At 51.6% G+C, this 24,485-nt stretch overlaps 1 protein-coding gene and 1 long non-coding RNA gene across 2 annotated transcripts in view; both read right to left on the reverse strand.

The window, feature by feature from the left end:
• The window catches only part of DSCAML1 (DS cell adhesion molecule like 1), a 347,848-nt gene that overhangs the window by 151,766 nt on the left and 171,597 nt on the right, over window positions 1–24,485 (reverse strand). The gene's annotated exons all lie outside the window — the stretch shown is intronic.
• Window positions 21,941–24,037, reverse strand: LOC122231013. The gene is made up of 3 exons (XR_006208115.1): window positions 23,838–24,037; window positions 23,226–23,422; window positions 21,941–22,327 (listed from the first exon to the last, which is right to left on the reverse strand). It is a non-coding gene; the product is annotated as an uncharacterized LOC122231013 (long non-coding RNA).

Here is a 24,485-nt window from a genome sequence, read left to right on the forward strand (position 1 = left end):
AAGGACAAAAGGGATGTTTTCTTGGCAGAGGCCAGCTCCAGTAGAAAGAACAAAATCTTTCAGAGGTTTGTTCTCTGTGGCCATGTGGGGACACCAAGGAATGCTGCCTTTTGCACCGGCAGCCCTTTCCAGGGTTCGCAGACATTAGGCTGGGGCCCCACCGGATAGCTAAGCTAGACTTTGGCTGATAGGAAGGTGGAACAGAAAAAGGTCTTAGCAATAAGTTAGTCACCCCCTCTCCCAGCTGAGTTCGGAGTGGAGGGGCCCAGGCCCGGGAAGGGGGGGGGGCAGCTGGACTGAGGCCGCAGGGCTGAGCCCTCGACCTGGCTCTCTCTGCTCTCAGCTGGGCTGTTCAATCCCTTCCATTCGATGGGGCGGGCGGGATCGGATCCAGATTGGAGGCGAGACAGAGCAGAGAGCAGGAACACTCCAGCAAGTCCAGAGACAGGAGCTGGGAGCGTGCAAGGCAGGTCAGAGAAACTGAGCCGCTTCCGTGATGGATTTCCAGGGAGGAGCCTTCGGGACCCAGCCCTTCCGAGAGCAGAGCAACACAAAGCGCTCTCACACTGTGGGGTGCTCTGCCCAAGGAGGAACGGTTTCCCCCACCCAGGCCCACAGCTCCCAGCGTTTTAGTGATTTACTGCACCTGGCACCCTAGCTTTGGGGGAGAGAGACTGCCCAGTGCCAAGGCCCAGCAGACCGTTTTAGAGGATGGTGACGATCACAAGGTGAGGTTCGGTGAGCTGCTGCCTCACCGTCTCCCACAGCCCCCTCGGATCCCGTCTTCTAGGACAGACACACACACGCGCACACACGCGCACACACAGCCAGCTTGGCTCTTCTCTGGACAAATCCTTTGGCTGGGTGGCCACGCGCTGTGGCAGGCCCAGGGGGGAGGCGCTCAACTTTTGCCGGGGATCACTCCCATTGCTGTTGTCCCCGGGGATGCCTTCTTAGGTCAAGATCTGCCATCACCACCCTCACTCTTCTGGATAACCGAAACAGCTGACATGCCAGGCAGTGAACATGTGCCAGGAGCACTAGCTCATTTAATTCTCACAAAGACCCGCGGTGTAGATACTGGCGTTATCGCTATTTAAGCGTTGAAGGAATTGACAGTGAAACAGGGTCAGTAACTTGCCTGAGGTCAACCGGCCAGAAGATTGGCGGAGCCAGGGCTCCAGCCAGGCAGGCTCCTGACACTGCCCTCTGTGTTTCTCCCAATGTCCCCACCATGCTGCCCCGGCCACCTTGCTCCCCTGCAGCCCCAGACTGTGCCTCCCAGTGCCTGCTCTGTTCCCCAGACCCACGGCAGGTCTGGGGCATGCCAGTGAGTGCTGTCCCTCTGGTCCGGGCTGCGAGTGCTCGTGACATCTCCCTCCCTCTTCCTGTCCCCTTCAGGGGTCCTGGGACCCCAGGTGGAGGAACTGCCTGTCAGAGCCGAGTCAGGCCAATATTCTCCATGCCTCTCTGCAGCCCGGAGCCCCAGCTGCCTTTGCAGAGCCATCGCAGAGATGATGAACGAAAGGGGCAGAGGATTGATTCGGAGCAGTGACTCTTCTGGGAGTGGGGAAAAAAGGGAAGGGAAGGCGACTTAAAAAAAAAAAAAAGTCTCCCTCGGTTTTCAGGATTTAGGGCCGTTCGTGCTGGTCACACCTCTTCTTTGTCCCTTCCACCGGCCCTGACAGTGAGTCAGACGCAGAGGGAGCCCCCTCCTTGGCGGCAGCGGGGAGAGCCGGGTCGTCTTCCTGCGCCCGAAAGAGCCCAGTGGCCCCGAAGGAGTCGCTGCCCTTCTCCGCCTGGGATTAGGATCTTCAAGTCTGCCATGCTGGGACGTGACGACCCTACCCTCCTAAACGTCACCACCGCTAGGGGACAAATGATCCACCACCGCTAGGGGACAAACGATCCACCACCGCTAGGGGACAAACAGTTCCCCGCGTTTATGTCACTGACACTGGCACGGCCCTTCGGTATGGCAGGCGCCATCCCAAGCAGGCCGGGGATCCGAATTCCCCGAATCCCAGGGCAACTCTGGGTGGCTTCGCAGTTACTCCCAGCTCGGGATTGGGGGGGGGGGCGGCGCTGAGGCACTAAGGTCACAGAGCTAGTAGGGAGCAGGGCCAGGGGGAGACTACGGCAGGCTGGCACCAGGGTCCAGGCTCTATATCACCACCAGCACTGCCTCTCTGCCGGCTTCGTCTGTGACCCCTCTCGGAAGGCATGACGTGCAGCTGCCGCAGCCTTTCCTTTCCCTTCGGGACCGAGGGGTCCGCTCACCGAGGCCTGCGTGCCACCTTGCTAATTAGAGGGCCCAGTCTGGTCACTTCTGGTTTCCCGTCCGGCCTTAGGTAGCCTGTGCAAGCTGCAGGGGCAGATTAATCTGGGTAACACAGGCTACGGCTCCCAAACAAAGCCACATCGACAAAGCCCTCCTCTCCCAGGGGCCCCTGAGCAGATGTGTCGAGGGGCAGGAAGCGTTTTGTAGGTTGTTTTGCAGACACACAGGCGCCCTGGATGCCAGCGAGGCAGAACTGGAGGCTCCACGCCCCACAGCCTCGGCCGGGCTGCCGCAGGGGGCCCTGGTGCACGATATCATCAAGGGACCGTCGAGCGCTAAACATTTGCGATGCTTGCGATCTGAACAGGGGGATCCAGTGAGGCGGGTGGGCCAGGCTGAGGTCCACACATTGACCTCGGCGCCCAGGGTGGGGAGCAGGCAGGTGAGGTGGGCTTGGGGTTCCCGTCCCCATCCTCACAGCCACCCCACTTCGCTGGATCCTCCTTACTTTTTTCTTCCTCTTTCGCCTCCCATCTCCCGTGCCCTCGGACAAGCGGGGAGCATCAGGGCAGGATCAGGGGACCCTGCTGCCATCTGTAGAGAGGAAAATGAGCCTCATCGACCCAAATAAATAGAATAAGCACATGCAGGGGGAGAGTAGCCGCTGTAAAGAAGCACAAGGCATGGTTGGGGGAGGCTCCTGCAGGGAGAACTGGGGTTGGGGCTCAGAGGCGCCCCGCTTTGGCCTATTCCAAGCCTCAGATGAGAGCGGGGAAGGGGGCGGCAGCGTCTTTCTTCGCCATGATCAAATACGAGCCCGAGAGGGGGCCTGTGAATACAGCGATGCAGATGACAGGCATCACTACGTATTAAAATGCAAGCGACCAGAGCCTGCCTGCTGCCGATGCCGCGATCTGCCTCGGAGAGGACCGCTAGACCAAGTTGCATCAGAGGCACGGGGCAGCCCTTGCTCCTGTCACCCAGATATTCATTTATTCAAAACAAACACGCACTCAAAGTCTTTTTTATTGTAGGTGAACAAAGCAAACACATTCTGCAGGCAGAACCGCCCTCCCTTCCCCCAACTCAATGTGTTTTCATTAATATAAATTGTTTGCAGTAGGCAAATTAATTCTAGAAATGGTTTTTAGACACGGCAAATCGTTCTTGTAAAGCAAAGGATGTGCGAGGGCCCTCTGCATTTTCGTATGCACCAGGGATCTTAGGTAAATATAATAATGTTGATAATGATAATCGATGCTTATTACAATGGCCAGGCTTAACAACCTGCAGCACTCAGAGATGATTGGAGTGGCTGGGTCCAGGTTCTGAGCTGCGTGGAACCCCAGGGAGTGGGTAGGTGACGGGAGCTACAGGAAGCTCGAAACTAGGGACTTCTGGGTGTATCTTAAAATTTGCCTTTGTAGGTTTTCCCATTTGAAAACACCAAGTTAGGGGTGCCTGGGTGGCTCAGTCAGTGAAGCGTCCAACTTCGGCTCAGGTCACGATCTCATGGTTCATGAGTTCGAGCCCCACGTCGGGCTCTGTGCTGACAGCTCAGAGCCCGGAGCCTGTTTCAGATTCTGTGTCTCCCTCTCTCTGACCCTCCCCCATTCATGCTCTGTCCCTCTCTGTCTCAAAAATAAATAAACATTCAAAAAAAAAAAAGAAAGAAAACACCCAGCTAGACATTCCTGAGAAGGACAGGCATAGTCTCATTATACAGTTGAAAGGGTGAGGCCCGGAGACACTGAGTGATCCGCTCGAGGTTACTGACTAGTAACTAGCAGAACTAGGACTGAAATTCAAAGTACCTTGGTTCAAATCTCCGACCTCCACCACACTGGGGCTCCTACACTTCAGGGATTTGGGTCCCCCTAGGAATTTTTCCACCTTCTCCACATGCCTCTGCATTATCATTTATGTAACGTTCTTCTCAAAACAGACCTTAAATTAGCAGACATTTTTTGGCCGAACCCATCTGACGATCACCATGTCCATGAAACCATGGGCTTGATGTGCTGGTTCTGACTTTTTAAAAATAAAAATTAAGTGCATAACTTCTCCTTTTAAGTGCCGGTCTATGCGCCACCTAGAATCGCCTGCTTCACCACAAGGGCACGCGTACCACATGTTGGGAAGTGAGGCCTTACGCACAAAAGCAGCAGCCTGACACATCTAAGTTGTTCCTGTCACCACCCCGCCCCCAATACCTGCTGGGTCTGCTTGTCCTGCCACACAAGTCCCGCCTGGAGGGTGTGTGCACAGGGTCCTCTTCAGAACTATGGCCCTGCTGTCCCCGCGAAGAGGAGGCTGAGGACAGAATATTATCTGAGCTCTGGCTAGGGTCTGGGGACGGGCGAATTTCAGAGCTGCTGCAGAAAGACCACTGGGCTAGCTCCAATAGCTATTCTACCTGTAGAGTGGGGTTCAGGGCAGTGGCAGGGAGGAGAACGTAAGCCGCAAAGACCCCCAAATACAGAGTCCTGTACTGGCTGAGGACAGGGAAGCGTTGCTGATTTTGTAAGTAGCATTAATGATGATATGGTTCTACGGGAGATGCCCTACCTCTCTGAAAGATTCCTACTGAGTTTTATAGACATGAAATTACAAGAGGCGGGGATTCACTTTAAAACAGTTCAGAGGCGTCTGGGTGGCTCGGTCGGTTGGGCGTGCGACTTCAGCTCAGGGCATGATCTCGTAGTCCAGGAGTTCAAGCCCCGCATCTGGCTCTGTGCTGACAGCTCAGAGCCTGGAGCCTGCTTTGGATTCTGTGTCTCCCTGTCTCTCTGCCCCTCCCCCATCCACTGTCTCTGTCTCTCTCTCAAAAATAAGTAAACATCAGGGGCGCCTGGGTGGCTCAGTCGGTTAAGCGTCCGACTTTGGCTCAGGTCATGATCTCATGGTCTGTGGGTTCAAGCCCCATGTCGGGCTCTGCGCTGACAGCCTGAAGCCTGTTTCGGATTCTGCGTCTCCCTCCCTCTCTGCCCCTCTGCCCCTCTGCCCCTCTGCCCCTGGCAATCTGCCTGTCTCTCTCTCTCTCAAAAATAAACAAACATTAAACAAAATTAAACAATAAACTGTTAAAAAAGATTTAAAACACTTCAGCACGAAGTAGCAGGGAGACAGGAAGCTAACGTGGACAAATCTTAACAGTTGTTGAATCCGAGTGATGGGTACATGAAGTTCACTATTGATCCCAATTTGAAATGTTTGTAATAGTCCTTTTTTTAAATGGAAAAAAAAAATCACCCTAGCTCAGGTAGCATAAGAAAGGGGGTATCAGACCTATAAGGCGGTAGCAGGGTGGGGGGGGTGAGGCGGGGGTCTTTGGGGAAAGGAGGTGGTTCCAGCCACCCCCTCACCCAAAAAGCACCTTCAAAGTTTGCCTTCGGCTTCTCAGCCTGGCCAGGTTCTCACTCAACCGCTGCGTGCCGTCATGAGCGCCAGCTTCTGTAATGAGGAGGGATGTATAATTGATGAAAGCTCAATGTGATACAGTCACAGAAACCTCGTCTGCTGGAAGACATCTGTTCAGCACACAGAATCCACTCAGCTACTGTCACAAAGCATTTACTGTATTGTATCAGAGCTGCAGGAATACGCGAGCGCCCGTGCAAGCCGCGATCTGTAATATTATATGTCTCGGGACATGGGGAGGTAGGAACCCACGCTTCTGTGTTTGATATTTATGTGTCTGGGCTGCGCTCCCTCTGCCTCCCTTGCTCTGCCTGCATTGCTTCAGCGTCCTCCTCATAAATTACCTCTGCTCTCCGTCGGGCTTTTAGCGGACCTGGGGCCAGCGTCTGACTTCTCTCCCTCAGAGACTGGTGTCACAGAAGGCTTGGGGAGCCCCGTTCGCTGCACGTTCTGGAAAAAGGGAGGAGCAGCTCCCGGGGAGGCGGCTCCAAGAGATTCCTTCTTCCTCTAGAACTCTCCTGCTGGCGCACGCAAAGCCCTCACCGGGGCCTCCCTCCGTATTGAAGGCTCCTGATCAGAGACTCCAGGCTGTCATCCTGCAGTCCCTCTGTACCCTAACTCAGAGTGCACCTCCTCCCGGATGCCGTGCCGGCCAAGAACGCCTCACAGCTCGGGTGGAGCCTGAGCGGCCCTTCGGCACTTTATACCCCCCGAGCTCATGCTGTCTTCACTCGGTGTCTGAAGCATGGGGTGCGTGCGCGTGCGTGCGGGCCCTCCAGTTCCCCAGAAGCTCCCTGAGGGCTGGGTCTGTGTCTTTGCCATCTTTAGGGTCTCCCCTGTGTCCTGGCACAGGGCCACAAAGCGCCATCCACCCTGGACGTCTAACTTTGAAGGGCTCTCCCTATTGAAGGCTGGAGACCCCTAGGGTCACTAACGGGCAGCAGGCATTGTATCCATAGCTAACAGTCACAGAGTCTCCACCACATGCCTGGCGATGTTCGAGGTGCTTGAGAGTGTTCAGTAACACAGTCCCTTCCATGACCCTGTGGGGTGGGAATAATTATTAGCCTCATTTCTCAGATGCAAAAACCGAGGCGTCATAAGGCTGATTCTGTGCCTCAAGGTCACTCAGCTAGCGAAGGGTAGAAGCAGGCTTTGAATCCAGGCAGCCTGGTTCCAGAGCCTGAGCTCCCAGCTGCCCCAGCAAACTGCTGCCATGACGGGGCTCAGGAGGAAGGGCTCTGTCGTCACACTGCCCTGGGCGTGAACTCCAGCAGTGTTTCCCTGGTGTAGTGACTGCCTCCGGCCTCGGTGTTCTCTCCCACAAATGGGCTAAGAACAGCCACCTCGGAGGGGGACTGTGAAGCTTAGAGGGAATAAGGGTCCCAAGTGTTAGCACAGTCCCGGGTACTTATGCATCACGAAACAAGAGGGCGTCCCTGCCTCCGCCCCTGCAAAGAGGTGGCAGCGGGAAATGGCCCGGCCTCTCTCGATCCGCTGATAAATGGTCTAAAGGCCACGTGTTTGCCTGTCTCGCCCTTGACAGTTATCTGATCAAACCGGTCTACACAGAGAAATGCTCCGCAGTCAGCAAACTCGGGCCTCGCTACCGAGAAAAACAGACGTCTTCTGCCCCTTAGCTCAGCTCTGTTTCCACCCTCTCCACCCGTCCCCACCTCTTGCACTTCTTGCCTAAAAAGGCAGGTTCCCCCGGCAGCTGCGAAGCTGCCTCTTCGTGGGCCTCACCCGGGGGCCGCAGGTCACTTAGGTAGCACCTCAGGGCTGCTGGGCGGGCGCCTTAATTAGAGTCTGACAAACAAAACAAGAGGATGAAAGTCGTCCCATGCTCCCTGCAGAGGGGAGCATTAGGCCGGAGAGAAGCCGGCCCTAACCACCCCGGGGCTGCCGTATAGGCTTCTGACAACCCCCCAGTCCCAGATGCCAGGTCATTTGTTAGAAGACCAAAGGCTGCATGGGTTTGAGGCCTCCAGAAACAGAGCAGCGGAACCTGGTTTCTGCCTGTCACAGGATGTGGGGTTCCCATTGTCTTTGAACCATTGTATTAAATCAGCTTTCTTTTAAAAAAAATTTTTTTTAAAGTTTGTTTATTTTTGAGAGAGAGAGAGCATGAGCAGGGGAGGGGCAGAGAGAGAGGGAGACATAGAATCCAAGGCAGGCGGCAGGCTCTGAGCTGTCAGCACAGAGCCAGATGCGGGGCTTGAACTCACAAACCGTGAGATCATGACCTGAGCCAAAGTCAGATGCTGAACCGACTGAGCCACCCAGGCACCTTCTCTTCTCTTCTCTTCTCTCCTCTTCTCTTCTCTTCTCTCCTCTCCTCTCCTCTCCCTTTCACTTTCCCTTTCTTCCTTCCTTCCTTCCTTCCTTCCTTCCTTCCTTCCTTCCTTCCTTCCTTCCTTTCTTGTCAGAGAGAGAAAGAGAGAGAGAATCCCAAGCAGGCTCTGCACTGTCAGCACAGAGTCCAATGTGGGGCTCAAACTCACAAATGGTGAGATCATGACCTGAGCTGAAATCAAGAGTTGGATGCTTCACCAAATCAGGCACCCCCAAACCAGCTTTATTTCTAAGGGCCTTCTTAAAATGGGAGGTAGGTCCCAACTGGTGTGGTTATACAGGGAAGCGAGACATCAGCCTTTGTCAGTTTTGCCAAAGCAAAGAGAAGGGAGCAAAGGCAAATCTCAAGGAATTCCAAGAGACATACACGGATGTTGGTCCCTGCTTTTGACTTCAACTCCAGAGTAAATTTCCTGCTGTTTCTCAACGTAGGGTGGTATTGGAATTTTGGGCCAGCACTTTCTTTTGTGAGTCTAGGTATCTTCACACACTCAATGCCGGTAGCACCCCGTGGTCATTTGTAGCAACCAAACATGCCCCAGGGTGTTCACACACCCACAGGGATGGGGATACCACCCAGGCGGAGAAGCCCTTCCAACTTGCCAGTGTTCCTAACATGGCATGCACACCTGCTTGGGTCTCTTGTTCTAAGACTCCAGGAACAGTCACGACTTCCTCTGGGCATCAGCTTCTGCAAAATAGGGCGCTGTGCTCCGGCCTTAACATGTGTGCTCTAGATGTCCCCAGTGGGCTAGACAATCTCCTGTAGTGGGGCCAGATCCTCTAACTCGCTATTTGCTCCTCTCTCCCTGGCCAGACTCCTCAGGTCCCTTCCTGGTTTGTGGCATCCCCATTCCTCTCCTCAGAGGTCTTTAGTCCCCTAGGTTTGGAGCCCAGGGAGAGAAGGGGGCAAGGGAAGGGCAAAGGGTGTGCCCCCTTTTCCCCCTGGATAGACCCTCTCTATTATTCAGTTCTGTCAATCCCCTGCCCTCTGACAGTTTCTATGGTGGGATTTTAATTCTCCATTGTTACCTTTGTCAAGATGGGCCTCCTCTCTAGTTCACCCTTGCCTTTCTTGGAGGTTCTGTTTTGCATTTCTATGGTGGGTTTCCTCCTTCCTGATATAATGATTACTCTTTCTCTTTCATTCACACAATCAGATACACACACACACACACACACACACACACACACACCCTTTGATATTTCCTTAAGGCACTTCTCTGAAGAAATGAGGGTGAGGGAAGGCTATAGGGGAGCTTTAATGAGGAAGGCTTTCTTCATAGTGAGGGTGGGGGACGGATGGAAGAGTCATTAGAATAGGGATCAAGGAAGTCAGTGGAGCCACTGTCTCTGAAGAGCTTTTAAAACATCTGCTTTTTTTTTCTCATTAAAACATGATACATATTCATTGGAAGAAATTTGGAAAATTTTAAAAAGCAGAAATAAGAAAATATAAATCAGCGGCAATCCCACCAAGAAGAGATATTAGTTAATATTCAGATGCTTTGTGGGTGCATTTCTTTCCAGTCTTTTTGTGGGGGGGGGCATGAGATCAGGCTTTATTTGCAATATTTTCTGTGTTGTTTTTTCCCCCACCTTATATTATAATAAGAGCTTTCTTCTGTATCAGTAAGTCAGCTTTGAAAGCACCACTTTAAGACTACCTACTATTCTCCTCTACTCCTCTGTGTGGATAGACTGTGATAGACCTCCCGAGTTTTCCAGAACCCTAAGATGCTAGGGTTGGCCCTGCTTAGTAGTTCCACAAAAATCTCATAAGACAGAAGATGGGCCTCTCTCCCTAATGATGCATTTCCCTACCTTACTTCACAGTCAGGAAGAGCTTGCCAATGTCGGTCCCATCCCCCTCCCCCTCCCCCTCCCCCTCTGCACCCCTGTGGGGGCTACTCTGAGATGGGCTTTTGGGAACTTCATGTACAGAAACAAAAGCACCTTCCAAGTTCTAATTCCATCACAACCAACGTAAGACCACCTTTCTCAACAACCCTCCCAAAGTAAAAGGATAAAAAGGATAGCAGCTGTGGAAATACGTAGGAAAAAGTGGCTAAGGAACAAAATGTCATGTCTTAAGCTCCAAGACAAAATCATATGGGAGCAGGAAATTTATTAATAAATTCTTTTTTGTTCTGTATTGTCCATGATAAATGACCACACTCAGCATCAATAACTGCAAACATACCTGGGAAAGAGATATACACACAAGGCTATCGCTCTGGCTGAAAGCAGTGGATTGAATTCAATTTCAGGTTTGAAGGCAAATTTCACAGCCCTAAGCAAAATTATCTGAGAGAGCTGCCACCACCATGCATGCAATAAAAGTGAGACCACTGTGGCTCAAGTGGGGGAATTTCCTCCCAGAGTTATACAAGATCTCGGGCATGGGATGGTGGAGAATTCTAGTCCTAAGTCCAGAGCTTTTGAAACAAGAAGCTCTACTTTTAATGGGTTTCTTACCAGGAAACCAACCTCCCTGGAAGTTCAGAGCATCTTCTAATCAGAATCTGCCATTCGTATCAGGAAAAAATCCCAGCTGGGCATGCCAAGGGCATAGAGCAGTAGACGGTTGGGAAGGAGAGACAACTGGAACCCCACGTCTAATTGTAACAATATATTTCTATGCTTGAGTGAAACTCAACATGAGAGAAAACAGATGCAGGATGAATACTGCATAGGATTACTGCCTATGGAAGCTGCTTCACAGTGCTCACAAAAAGCACTGTGGAACCATGCATTCTAGAAAAATAATGATGAGGCAGGGGAGGTGGGAGATAGAGATGTGGGGAGAAAGATGCAAAAGAGAGCACACACGAGTATATTGTTCAAAAAGTTAATCCCTATGAACCAAGACTAGCCAAGGCTGACACACGTGTATTCGATGTATAAAATGGAAACTCCAAAAAGAGCTTATAATTCTGAACGCAGAGGCAAACCTGGACATCCAGTCTGTTACAATAAAAGGTTCATAGAAAAAGAAAGGAGGAAACCCAGTAGCTAGCTTCGGGATCACCTAGTTTGGCATTTACAAGGTTTCCACGTCCGTGAATTTGCCACTGGTGTGGGCTTTCTTTTCCCTTGGCATAGAGCGGTTACAGTGATGAGCGGTCACATAAAGCACAATATAAATTTTTATTATTATTGGACGGTGCTGTGGCTGGAACTGCACTGTTCTGCATGGAGGTTTTCAGACATATTATAATTACATTCTGTAGGTTTGCAAATAATGACATAACCCAGTCACCTTACTGTGGCTATGATTTATTACAAATAACAAAATGTTATTATATGGAAATTAGCTTCCACACAACAGCTGACTGGAGGGGAACGCTCCAGAGCCAGTTTAATCACGAAGACAGGAACCCGTGGCATTTCAGGACCTGGGACAGCGCCAGAAGGGCCTCCGCCCCCTTGCTAGACAAAAAGACTGCTCTGTAAAGAAGGCATCTGGAAGGAAGGTGTGCTAGGGCAGGGCAGTGAGCAGTTAAGACCCAACCGGAGTTCAAGGCCAAGGCCTCTGTCAGCCCGGGAGAAGGAGCTGCTATCGATTACTGTTAATTTTTCACTTGGGTGCTGCCTTCTCCTGACCTCTTTTTGCAACTTAAACGTTTGTTTCTTCTTTAACTTGAAAAGAAAATTGTTAATCCTAGAATCATCATCCATAAGCCCTCTTTCTTTTTTGCATCTTTGCAAATATCATCACTAAAAAGAAAACAAAATCAACCAGAAATACGGTGAGTCTAGGCATATTGAGCATATAAGGCATGCTATGTCTAGTCCTATCCATAAACTTAGGTCAAGCCCTGGGCAGGGAGAATCCAAAAACATACATAGAGTGAAGAAGTAAAACATTCATTGGTCATTTAGTTGTTTAACATTTCCCCCGACAGGGTGGATGAGAAAAAGCAAAATACGACACTTTCAGACATTCTGTCCAACTCTCCTCTCTCCCACTGTAAAAGCTTAAGAGACCTGAAATGCCAGCCTAACAGATGTATCTATTCTGGTTATTTCCTGAGATTTTCCAAGGGGATTACCTTTGGTATAATGCATTTTGACACGGCAACAATAAAAATGATGGTAGTTTCCATAGAACCTTAACGTTTTCCCATATCCTATGGGTGAAACTGATTACCCCATTTAACTTAAGGGTAAGAATTAGTTCAGCAACTTGCCCAAGACTGAAGAGTAGAGGAAAAATCAGAACTCAGGTTTGCTTATATCCCAGATATATCCTGCTATATCATCTGGGGTGTCTAGGGTGATTTACGGGATGATAGCTTTCCAAAGTGCAGCACAGGACCCTAGGCTGAAACAGGTTTGGGCTTCAGTATACTTTTTCCCCACCTTGGGAGTTATTGACTCTATGGAGAAATTCTGGCTGTTTTTGTTTTTGTTTTTGTTTTTGTTTTTGTTTTTGTTTTTTTGTCTCTGTCTACATTCAGGCCCATCAAATATAAACTCCAAACCTTTCTTTGCCCTTGTCTATATAATTTCAGAGTTTGGGGTGGGGTGAGCTATTGAAAAGGGGGGAACATGAGCAGGGAGGCACTTTGTGTGGCAATGGGTCAACTTTCATCATAGCATCCTGGGGATGCAGTTCTACAAACCCCAAGTACGTTTGTTGTGATTTCAAAACCAGGGCTAAATTGCTTGGGTTTAAACTGAGTAAGATCTCTGAGAGGGCCTTCTGACTGTCTCATTTGGGGCTGGGTTTCTTTTTTTGATGTTGGTGCCCAAAGTTTTGAAAGAATAAATGCATTAAGAATTTAAACACCTGGAAAGCAATCACTCCGTGACATTTAATAACACTAATGTGGTGGAATTATAGTTATTATAGTAATACAGATCTCAGCACCAATTTCCTTTCAGTAATTAGAGAACTTCTGACCAATTAACATGACACATTTTGCTCCAGCTTGGGGTAACTCCTGGGTGGTGGCTGCAAAACCAGGAACCTTTTCTTAGAACCTCACAGGTGTATACCTCCTTCTTTTTTGCCCCAGACCCTAGCATGACTAGGTGATATTGGATCCATCCCTATATTTTGGTTGCTACTGGGAACGTGCAGTTGCTTCCCCTTCATTATCCAGCCCGAAGCCACTGGAAGTCCAAGTTTAATTATAGTCCTTACTCCCATACCCTGGGATACCAGTGGCTGGAAGAGGATTTCCAAACCGTTTCCCCCAAAAGTCTTCAGTGGCTCCTTATTATCTAGATTCATGGAACTATGGAATGAGCCCTTAGGGATCTTCCAGTATTGGATCATTTTCTTTGGGGTATGGATGTCTTTCTCCCAATGAAATCCCACACGGAACCCCCAGGTAGAAAATGGGTGAAAAAGGTGGTCTCTGTGAACATGGTGTTTTCCTCTTCCTACAAAAGTTGTCTGGCACCACTCTGTGCTTTCATCCAAATAGACTCCAATCCAGTATTCAACCCAGTAAGGGCCGCAGGACCCCGGCCTTTGTTGGGTCAAAGGATTCCCAGCTGGGTCAGAAGATACGCATACAATACACACAGATGTACAAACATTAGACCAACAGTGGTGGTCACTCACAGACAGACACTAAAGCCCAGCTTAGCATCGAGGACTCAGCTGTTTGTTGCCCTGACTCCAGGAGAGCACAGGGTGAGTGGCTCATTGCCCTCGGGAAGGGAATGGCAGGATACAAAGTGAAGGGCCAAGTTCTGCGTCTGAATCTCAGCTCTGCCTAAGTGTGTGATCTGGAACAAGGTTACTTAACTTCTCTATGCCTTATCTTCCTTCTCTGCAAACATAGTGGGCAATACTCACAGAACCTACATTACAGAGATAGGGTGAGGAGTGGATGAGTTTACTCTGAGAATAAGCATTGATTTCCAAAAGGCCTGAAACGAAGGAAGCATTCCGTAAGTGTTGGCCTTCCCTACCACCGACCACCCTTGAATTTTCGTTGCCTGGTCTCTGGCTGGCTTTGCCAGCACCCACGTGGGAGTTCCTGGGGGGTAAGTTGGGGCAGCGCTTCATGCACCACAGAGGGAGGGCACTCACTGCCTTGTCTTTTGCAGCCCCTCCTTTCTCCTCCTGGGCCTGGGCCTGGCTGGCCGAGCGGGAACATCTTGCAGGCACGTGACAGCCTCTCTCGGCTGAGCTGCGATGCGTAAAGGGATTTACGGTTGTAGAGTCACATCTCACTCTGGATCATGTCGGGGAGTAAATCCCCACTCTCTGCTCACAGCTGTGCACTAGCAGGCCCGGCCCTGTGGAAGGGAAATGCCAGCTTCCCTCTCCCTTGGGCTCTGGGTCCCGCTGGCCATTCTGAGCCTATCCCTCCCCACACCACAGGATCCCCTTCACTCCCTACTCCCTTTTCTCCCCACCAGAGGAGGGAGGGGGGATGGTCTGAGCCACCACATCAGGCATTGACAATTAAGCCTATTCAGAGCTGAGTCATTTGCATGCAACTCCTCACCAGGCAGAAAACACTCAACCTGTCATTATCTCCTGGCATTGCTGGTAACCGTGCCATGCGGCTGTATGGCAGCTTCCCTCCCCTGGGCACTGCCAGGCAGGGAGAAGGTGATTGATGAAGGGCCCGGAACCTTTTCTCTTGCCCGAGCTGGCTTCTGCAGGAGGCCCAGAGGCTACAGCGGGAGGAGGCGGCGGCATGGGACAAGCTGACAGGACCCCACGGACCCAGTTGTGCTTGGGCACTGGGGAGGGTCTCTGCAGGACACTGCAGGAGGATTGGAAGCAGGACAGGAATCATCTGAGGGTAGTTCTCACCTCCTCAGCTGGAATTTTAAATGGGATGATCCCTTGAAAACTAGGAAAAGCCACCGTTTTGCTGTATACCCACAGAGCAGGCTCCATAGCAGCTGCTTCCTCAAAGGCAGGCCAGCTGTTCCCTGCCCCCACCCTGCACCCACTGCTTCTCCCTCCGTCCTTCTCATACCCCCAGCTCGAAATAAACCACCGTAAGATCCAAATGCTATGATGGCAGGGAATGCTGGTCCAGCATTTCTGGTCTCAGACACAGAGATAAAAAAACACCAAAGGCACAGGATCTCACACTGATTCCTGACCCTGGATCATCAACCTTTCCCAGCCTATCAGGAAACCAGGGTTCAGGGGCCTTAGCCCCAGGACAAAGGGGGTGGGGTGGGGTGCTGGAACTCTTCATCAGGAGATTTACTTTAACCTTTCGAGGTCAATAGAGCGTCCAGCTGAGACCTCCCCTCCTAAAGTCAGGACCAGCCTACATTTAGAGCAGGTGGTACCACTATGAAAGATCCAGAAGCACCACACCATCCAAAACACTATTCAGCATCCACTATGACCTGAAATTCCACTATTTATGTTTTATTCCTTTTGCTTAAACCTTTGATCCTGGTTTAAATGCTAACATCCCTGAGAGAGGGAACACTATAAAATGTGTTCAGTTATTTACTTCTTAGTAAGAATAAATTTCTATAGCCTTTTCCGAGGATAAGCATTGATTTGAAAGGAAAAGAGAGACACAGGAGAGTATCACGCCCTTGAATGGGTGGGAGCAGGTCTTACTAGGAGGGAAAATGCAGGGCAAGACAATCTGGGTTGGGAAGCCCAGCCTTGCTCCGATTTTCCCCCCAGGACCAGCTCTGACTCACTGGTTCCTGGGATGGAGAGACCTGAACACACGGGGGTCCAAACCAGCCCAGCTGAGTGGCATCTATCCAGAGATAGGCTTTCCGGGACAGCAAGGCCCTGTGTTCAATCCCTGAGCGGGAGCTGGTAGGACCGCCTTTCGGTCTCACGACATTCTCGGCTGCTGTGTTGAGGCAACATACCCACAAAGCCCAGGTCTGTTTCTCGTTCAAAGGCACAGATGGATCAAGAAGTCATTTTGCATTTTGTGCCTCTGTTGCCGCCTCCAAAGCAGCAACTCTAGCTGGCTGTGCCCGGAAGTGCTGCCTGTTGTTGATCTCGACAAAGAGGAACTTAAACTTGGCAGGCGGGTACAAGCCTCTACTTTGTGCCCCTAAGATGGGCGGACTTTTAGCTGGTGCCTGGCAAGAGAACTCCACCTGCTCCACATCAGGCCCTGGGCACAGGTGGCCTGGTGTGGCTGGCTGTCCGGGCGGGTCACTGTTCTCCCCGTGCCTGTGACTCCTGAAGGGGAAAGGGCCTCTCTTTAGACTCTGCGGCGCTCAGCCCGAGGCAAGGCGCAAGGCTGGAGCTCAACGAGTACTAGCTGACTGGTTGCCCGCCCCTGCCCTTGAGTACATCACGGTCCGGTTAGGAAGGCAAGACCCCGCGCACAGCTACCACCGGGGCAAAGCAGCGCAAGGTCCCTGATGGGAAAGGGCAGGCAGAGTCCACTGACCTGGCAGAGCCTTCCAGCGCCCGGCCTGGAAATCCTCACGGGCTGCAACCCTCACCCGCGGCTCGCTGCTACGCTCGGTCCTAACGTTGCCCCTTTGTGGCGCCTCTATCCTGAATCAGATGTTACTGCACACGGCTTCCAAGCGGAAGGAAATCCACGTGTCAATAGCGTGGTGGCCGAGAGCTCTGGGGTCGGGCACATTTGAGTATTCGCCACGTCACTTGCTGACCGGCCGTGGGGAGCTTAACCCCATCAGGCCTCGGTGTCTTCATCCGTAAAATGGTGACAGAGAACTACCTAGGTCAAAGCTTGCTGCGAAGATTACCTGACACAATGGATCCGAGGCCTGAGACACGGTGAGCCCTCACTAGATGTTGACCATTTAATTTTGTTATTTCCTAAAGCATAAGGCTAACACCACAGGGCGATGCCCCCGTATTCGTTCTGAAGGAAAAAATTTTAAATTCAGAGCGGGAGACCAACTCGTCTCGTCCAGCAAGGGGCCACGGTGCAGTCATTTGGAGGTCAGGAGGGCCAGCGTAAGAGGAACTCAGGAGTGTCGAGCAATCTGGACAGAAACGGAAAAAGCATAGGCGATTTCCTGAATGATCTTGAAGACAGATATTTGTAGGAGGGTCGTACAGTCGTCCAATATCACTTTAGGCAGAAGCCCTAATTTACTGAACATCTACAGCGTGCCAGGAACTGTGCCAAATGCCTTATTCATAATCCTCAGAACAACATTTCCAAAATGACAAATTCCAGTATTATCCCCATTTAATCCGGAGGAAGCTCAGATGGGCAGGTGCCGTGGCCAGGGCCCCGTGGGCTGGGCCCCGGCAGGGACAGAATTCCAACCCAGCCTTGTCTGACCCAGAGCCCAGGGCTTCCTCCTAAGCAGGCTGCCGTCCCTGCCCAGGTATTACTACCACACAGGCTCCTCGCAGGTTACGTGAGCCTCTCAGCCACCTCGAGAAGCCCTCGCGCGCTTGCACAGTGTCTGGCCTGTGGCACATGCCCCGCACGTGACAGCGAATCGAATGTCTGGTGGCCTAAATCCATTTCACGTACTACCAGGGGATGGAGAGGTGCCATTGACAGGAAGTGGCCCAGTACGGCCGTGGCACACAGACCAGTGTCCCGGTGAGGACAAGCTGCCGCCATGTTTCTGAGATGAATCCTGGGAACTTGGCCTCTTACCGGCTTTGGCTGCTGCGCAGAGATCTCCCTCCCTTCCTCCCAGGACCGCCTCCTACCCCCAAGGCCCATGTTAAATCACACCAAACAACAGAGGCCCCACCTTGGAGGGCTCCGCTCATGAATAACGAACCCACACCAGGCTCCGTTCTTTTGAAGGCATTCTCTCTTGGCTGGTGAAGCGGTGTGGCATGGCGGCTGGCTCATTATTGCAGGTGTTTATTTATTCATGCTCCAGTGGGGTAGGCCAAGCCCGGCCGCAGACATCATTTTCCTCATTGAGTCCTGCTCTCCACCCCCTTTCCTTCTAGTACTCGCTCCTCTCCGAGGGCTCCCGTGGAAGACGAGGTGGAAAAGCCAAGTAGCTCGATGGTCCCAGGAGCCCGGACGGAGGGGCCAGAGATGGAAACGGAAGGAGATCGCTCCCATGCCAGTCTGCCTGCCTGTGCCTCCCTGGCAACAAGGCTTGTCTGGGATCCAGGGCTCCCTGCCACGGAGACATGAGACAGGTGCTCTGGGGACCGCTATCACCTGGCCTGTGGCACAGGCTGTCTGTTGGCTGTGGGCCTGGGGAGGGACCCGATCGGAGGGGCTCTTGTAGATGGAGCCCACGGCAGCTGGAGAGCGTCCTCCTCCTTCTCCTCTGCCTCCCTCCAATCCTCCCAGGCTTGAAGTCCTCAAGGCCCTTCTCCTTCTCCTTGCCCGGACCCCTACCCCCACCCCATGGTGGGGGCAGTCTGACAAATACTTCCCGGGGGGCACCCGCAGGGCTGGCAAAGATGGGGCTGCCCACGCCTTCATCTCGCAGAGCTCAGCTCAGGCCTCCCACATCCTCGCGCCAACCCTTGCACCAACCCTCCGTTTCCAGCCCGGAGAGCCTCCCTCCGCAGACGGCACAGAGCCCTCTCACCATGCAGAGTCACAGTAAATGCAGCCCAGCCCAGAATGCAAAGACAAGGCAGAATGGAACAGCACTTAAACGGGGGCTCTCAGCCAACTTTCATTTACTCCACCACCTGGCTTCTTTTAGTCCTGGGCACATGGAGTCTGTCTTTGTTGGATGAGATTTCTCCGGTAGGTCAGGGTAGCCCGCAAGGGCGGAGGAGGGAGGTGTCTGAGGATGGGGTGATTGGACAAGTGGCAGAGATGTCTGGGGTGCTGGGGAGAGATGAGGGGGTCAAGGTGGGGTTTCTGGCCCCAGTTCAAGCTGTCTGGATGAGAACTTCCTGTTCCAGGGGATGTCCTGCTGTGCCGAAGCCAGGCAGACACGGATTTGGACCCTGGCTTGGGTTCTTTCTAGTTGTTCCATTGTGGGGTAGGAGAGTCACTTAATGTCCCTGGGCATGAGTTTTCCTCATCCATCCACCGGCGTGAACCCCAGCTTCCTCGTACAACACCCAGCCCAGGGCTTGGTAAGCGCTCAGAACGTGGCAACAGTTACCATCCTGCCCATTCCCCAGCCTCAGTCTTCTGTTCTGTGTAACGGGGAGAGCAAGGCTGAACTTTTCCGTTGGGCACGTGGACAATCATTCTTGAAACGGTCAGTGATGCCATGATGACTCCTCACGGAGCTCTCAGGTGTGCAGGGGGCTGGGGATCCCACTTTCTTGGGGTCCTTTCTTCCCTCCCCTCCTGAGGTCTCCCTGTGAGTGGATTCTGAGGAACACAGAGGAAACCGGGGAACACCTCCTTGTCCCCCCGCGGCTTCTGTGGCTGCCGGAAGGAGCCTCCCGACCTTCGCTGCTCCTGGAGAAGGTTGCTCAGTCTTTGTGTCAGCCCTGCCTGTGACAGGAGTGCACCACCGCACGCCTTGCCTGCTCCACCTGTAAGCAGCTCTAAGTACTAAAACCCCCTCACAAGTAAACCCACTTGCCTAAGGTTCACCCAGATTGCAGCTATACCTTTAAAGGAACGTGCTCTGTTTTCTGTACTGTGGCCCCTTCAAGTATTCGAGACAGCTATAAAATTCTCTGGAATACCTCTCTTCTCTTAGATATACTGATTAAAAAGGTCATTCTTTTTTTTTTTTTTTTTAGTGTTTATTTTTGAGAGAGAGCGAGCGAGCACGAGCTGAGGAGGGGCAGACACACACACACACACACACACACACACACACACACACACACAGAATCCAAAGCAGGCTCCAGACTCTGAGCTGTCAGCACAGGACCTGATGCAGGGCTCGAACTCACGAACGGTGAGATCATGACCTGAGCCAATGCTTAACCAACTGAACCACCCAGGTGCCCCAAAAAGGTCATTCTTAACCGACTGAGCCACCCAGGTGCTTCCAAAAAGGTCATTCTTAATTTGACATGGATCCCATCCATCCCACCCACCCTGACCCTGTTCTGGCTCCAAAGATAATCAGTCTGCCAGGTTCCCCCTTTGTCTGCCTGAATGGGAGATTTTCGGGATCTTCTTTATCTCTGTGAGTTTTCATCTTGCTAAGGCTAGCTCGTGTTGTAGCCCAAGGAAGGAAATGTGGATTTGATTCGAATGTCCCTTTTCTTCAAACGTGCTACAAACAGCCTACAGCTTCTTCACCCAGGAAAACCTTCTGGGGAAGTGTTTCACCGAGGAAGAGTGGAATTTGATATAGGAATCGGTTTACGGAGAGTGTTGACTTGTTTTCTCAGGCAACACTTACTGAGAACTTTCCAGATGCCAGGCAGAGTGTTGAGTGGTCAGAATACAGAGATGCCTAAATCGGTCCTGCCCTCAGGAAGCTCACCATCGACTAGGACCAGAGTTGTAAGCATAAGGCGCCAAGAGCAGACTACCCAGAAGCGAGGGTCTCTTTCATAGGAAGGGGGCAAGGTGGATACCCACTCTTTCCAGACGTGCACATTCGGCCATCCATGACTCCAGGGGTAAGCTCCCCACCACCTCGTTTCCTGACCCCAGCGTGGGCTCTTGATGTTTGTGACTGAGTCTATCTACTTTGGAGACTAAGTCAGGACATGCTTCAGAGGAAAGGGAAGGAGGGGTAGATGGGGCGGCAGCCCACTGATTCAGAGCGGGAGGTCAGCCTATCAATCTCAGGGGAAAGGAGTGCACACATAGGTGCAGAACCAAAGTGAAGCCATCTGTCTCTGCTCTGGTCTGGGTTTCTGCCATTCACCGCCCTAACCAATGCTGGCCACCTGGGAGCCACCAAGGTTCCAGTGGGAAAGAGAAGTCAACTCAAAAGCTTCACAAGCAAAGGTCTGAAGGAAGGGACTAGCCGCAGAGGCGTGGTGCAGCCAGTGCGAGTGGATCCAGAGCACCTTAGCAAAAGCTGGAGTAGGGACCTAGGCATCACACAGAGGGACCCTGGCTCCTAGAAGACAGTCCCACACCTCACCTTTGCTGAGAGAAAAGACTTTGCTGGACAGTACCTCCACGAGCCGTGGAGACCTTAGCAGGACAGGTGAGCAAGGCAGGACCTTGTGGCAAGAGGATGGCAGAGAAACCAGAGGGGTCTGACCCCTTGTCTCCCTGGCACCCAGAAGCCATCTTGGGTAGTAAAGACTTCAGGGGCCTTATTAGTAGGGAAGAAAGAGTCCCCAAGAAGAGTGGGACCCTCACAAGCGTATTTGCACCTTACGTCCCAACAGACCATTTTAAACTGGAAGAGACAGCATTCTCTTTAAGGGACAATTGTAAGACTTCCTCTCTCTCCACCTGCATCATGGCGGCTCTTAAGCAACGAGACCAGTCATGGAAGCTAACAGAAGTTTCTGCACGGCCGCGTATACATTTTGATTCGTGACATGTGTCTCGAGAGCTCCTGGGTAAGGGCATCGAGCCAAGTACTGTGGGTGATGCTGGGCGGATGAGACCTCAGGGGAAACGCAGACAGGGGATACGCATGAGCAAATGAAAAGTTTAGTAGCAACGCAATTGTGGACTATAACAATTCCACGACGGGGAGATGACATTAATACTTGATGATCTGGTATGGTTAACACAGCCTTGCAAATAGATGTAACTTTTATTGAGTAATTTTTTCTGATCATAAAAATAAAGTATACTGATTATAAAAAAAATGGAAACATATTGAAAAGTATAAAAGAAAGAATTGAAACCCAGAAGCCAACTTCCTCTATTAACATTTTGGTGTATTTCCTTAACATCATTCTTTATTTTTATATGTATATATAAACACCCCCACAACGCACACCCACATATACACCCATACGTTCTGGTATAGTTGAGATCATACCGTACACTTATATTTCCTGCTTATTTCATTTCACATTCAGCTGAGAACACGTTTATATCTTTGAACATTCTTCATGAACCAGCAGGTAGGATGCCCATGGGATAGCCCCCCCCCCCCCCCCCGCCGTCGGTATTTTAAACTATTTCTAACTTTTCGCTCCTATAAATCTTTATCTGTATTTCTGATTATTTTCTTAGGATAAATTCCCAGAAATGAAGTTATTAGGTCGACAGGAAATCCTATTTGTAAGGCTGTGTGATACATATTGCCACAGGTGTTGACACTTATCACCGTAAATAGTCTCAGTGCCCTGCTCACCTTTGCCAACATGAAATGATACAGATTTTTAGATACGCGGCAAATCGCGAGACTTGCTTTACTTCCCATGTGTGATTCCTAGTGGGGTCGGTTTTCTTCTTTAGGCTTCTGCAACTATTCTTTCTTTCTTCTACATGTTCTCTGCCCGGTTCTCTTTCCGGATGTTCGCCTTTTCTTAATAACCTGGAAGAGCACCGTATTTTAAGGGTTTTTATTGTCGCCCACCTGCTATATTCGTTTCAGATCGCCTTTTCTCATCGTGTGGCTGGCTTTTCGCGTTACATACTACTCGTTGGATGAAGTGGTGTGGTAGGTGTGATGGTGAACAGTCTGGAAGACTGGCTTTGCCCTCTGGCCTTTGCCCCTGGCCACAATGCGCCAAAACGGAGGGGTTTTCTGGAACTGACCTTGTCTCCCGCACTCTTCAAAACCTGCAGGCTGCCTGAGAGGAACTTCTGACGATGCCCTGCAGGTCGCTCTTGACCTGAAAACCATCTCTTCCCCGCCTCCCCCTGGCAGAGTAACAAACCACCCAACACATGCCACAGAGTAAGCTGCCCCTCAAGGAGGCACCAGCGCTGTCCACACCTGGGCTTCCAGACTGTTGCCAGCCGACGGCTGGGGAGAGAGAAATCTAGGCCAGTTCCAATGGATTCTTTGTACACATTCTTCATGCCAACAAGACACTCTCGACTGCTCGGCTCGTTCGCTGTGAGTCAACGGGGACCTCCAGAGACCAGTCCCCCCCACCCGCTTTTGTTGCTACAACTATATTTTCTGGCCACACATTCTTTCTAAACGACTCTCTCCCAACCACACAGGACACTCAGGTGCCCCGGTATGCAAGACACTGGGCAGTGGGAGAGATGCTCAGCAGGTCCTCCGACTAAGGGTTTGCTATGTCAACAAAGACCTTGTCAACAACTATCTCTAGTCACTTTCTTGGGGCAACCTCTCCTCTCCCCCGCCCCCATGGAGTGACAATACACGGGTTAGCAGGTGGCAGGGTTCCTGGGGGCAGACAGCGAGGACAGACTTGGGGTGAAGGGGTAATGGTGGTATTAGGTCTCTTGACACGCACCTCTGCAATACCCTTTGGCCTCCTCTTTTCTGCTTTTCCTTTTCTTCTTGAAATATCTCGGAGGTTATTCCTTATCGGTACCCGCAAAGTCACGGGTCCCTCACATTCAATGATCCACCACCGTGTCTATTTATTTAACTAGTTCTCCGTTCCTGAGCATGGAAACTTCTGCCTCTGGGTTTCTACGACAAGCAACACTGCAAAACAACATCAACAAATCCCCAACTTGAGCACACGTCTCTTTGCTCACGTGCTAATGGCTACTTCCGTCTCTGTAGAGTGAATTCCTACAAGTAGGATGGCTGAGACGGAGGTGTGCGTGGTCCCAGTGTTATGATCTCCTGCCAAATTCCCCCTCCCCGCAGGGGACAGTGGACCTGCTTAGCCACCCCCCACCCCGAGCCCCCACCAGCAGCACAGGAGGCCGGTCCACTTAGAAAAAACCCAAACTCCCCACCTGGCCAACTAAGCCCTGATGATGTGGCCCCAGCCTGCCTCTTGTCAGCTTTTGCAAGGTGACTGTCCTCCCCTCCCCCTGTCCTTGTTGGCACGGCCTTTGTATATGCCATTCCCTTGCCTGGAAGTTTCTCCTCTGCTTTCTCCCTTGCTTACCCGTCAGATCTCAGCCTTCTTCAGATAGAAGCCTTCTCTGAATCTCCAGGGCCGGCGCTTAGCCCCTTGGCCTAACTCCTAGGGTGTGCTGCCCATCCCTGAGCCTGTCACTGGCCTCTTTACGGTGGTTATGGGATCGCTTGCCAAAGGTGTGTCTCTCGACTGCACTCTAAGCTCCATGTGGGCAGGGACCATGTCTCTTCCTGATCACCTTGGTATTTTTAAAAAAATTTTTTTGATGTTTATTTATTTTTGAGAGAGACAGAGATAGAATGTGAGCGGGTTGGGGCAGAGAGAGAGAGGGAGGCACAGAATCTGAAGCAGGTTCCAGGCTCCGAGCTGTCAGCACAGAGCCTGACGCGGGGCTCGAACTCACGAGCTGTGAGATCATGACCTGAGCCGAAGTCGGACGCTCAACCGACTGAGCCACCCAGGCGCCCCAGTCACCTTGGTATTCTAAGAGCAGGTGCAGTGTCTGGCCTCCAGAAGGCAGCTGATGTATTTCTTGGGTGACCAAAGACAGACGAAATCATCACCTCCTGCATCTACACCTCCCGTCTTGCACTCATTTTTTTTCTCAGTGAAAGATCAATACCCATCTAGCATATTGGCAAGAAACCCTACAGTTCTCCTTAATTCCTCTCTCTC

The sequence above is a fragment of the Panthera tigris genome, chromosome D1, assembly GCF_018350195.1.
Source record: "Panthera tigris isolate Pti1 chromosome D1, P.tigris_Pti1_mat1.1, whole genome shotgun sequence".
Taxonomy (NCBI): domain Eukaryota; kingdom Metazoa; phylum Chordata; class Mammalia; order Carnivora; family Felidae; genus Panthera; species Panthera tigris.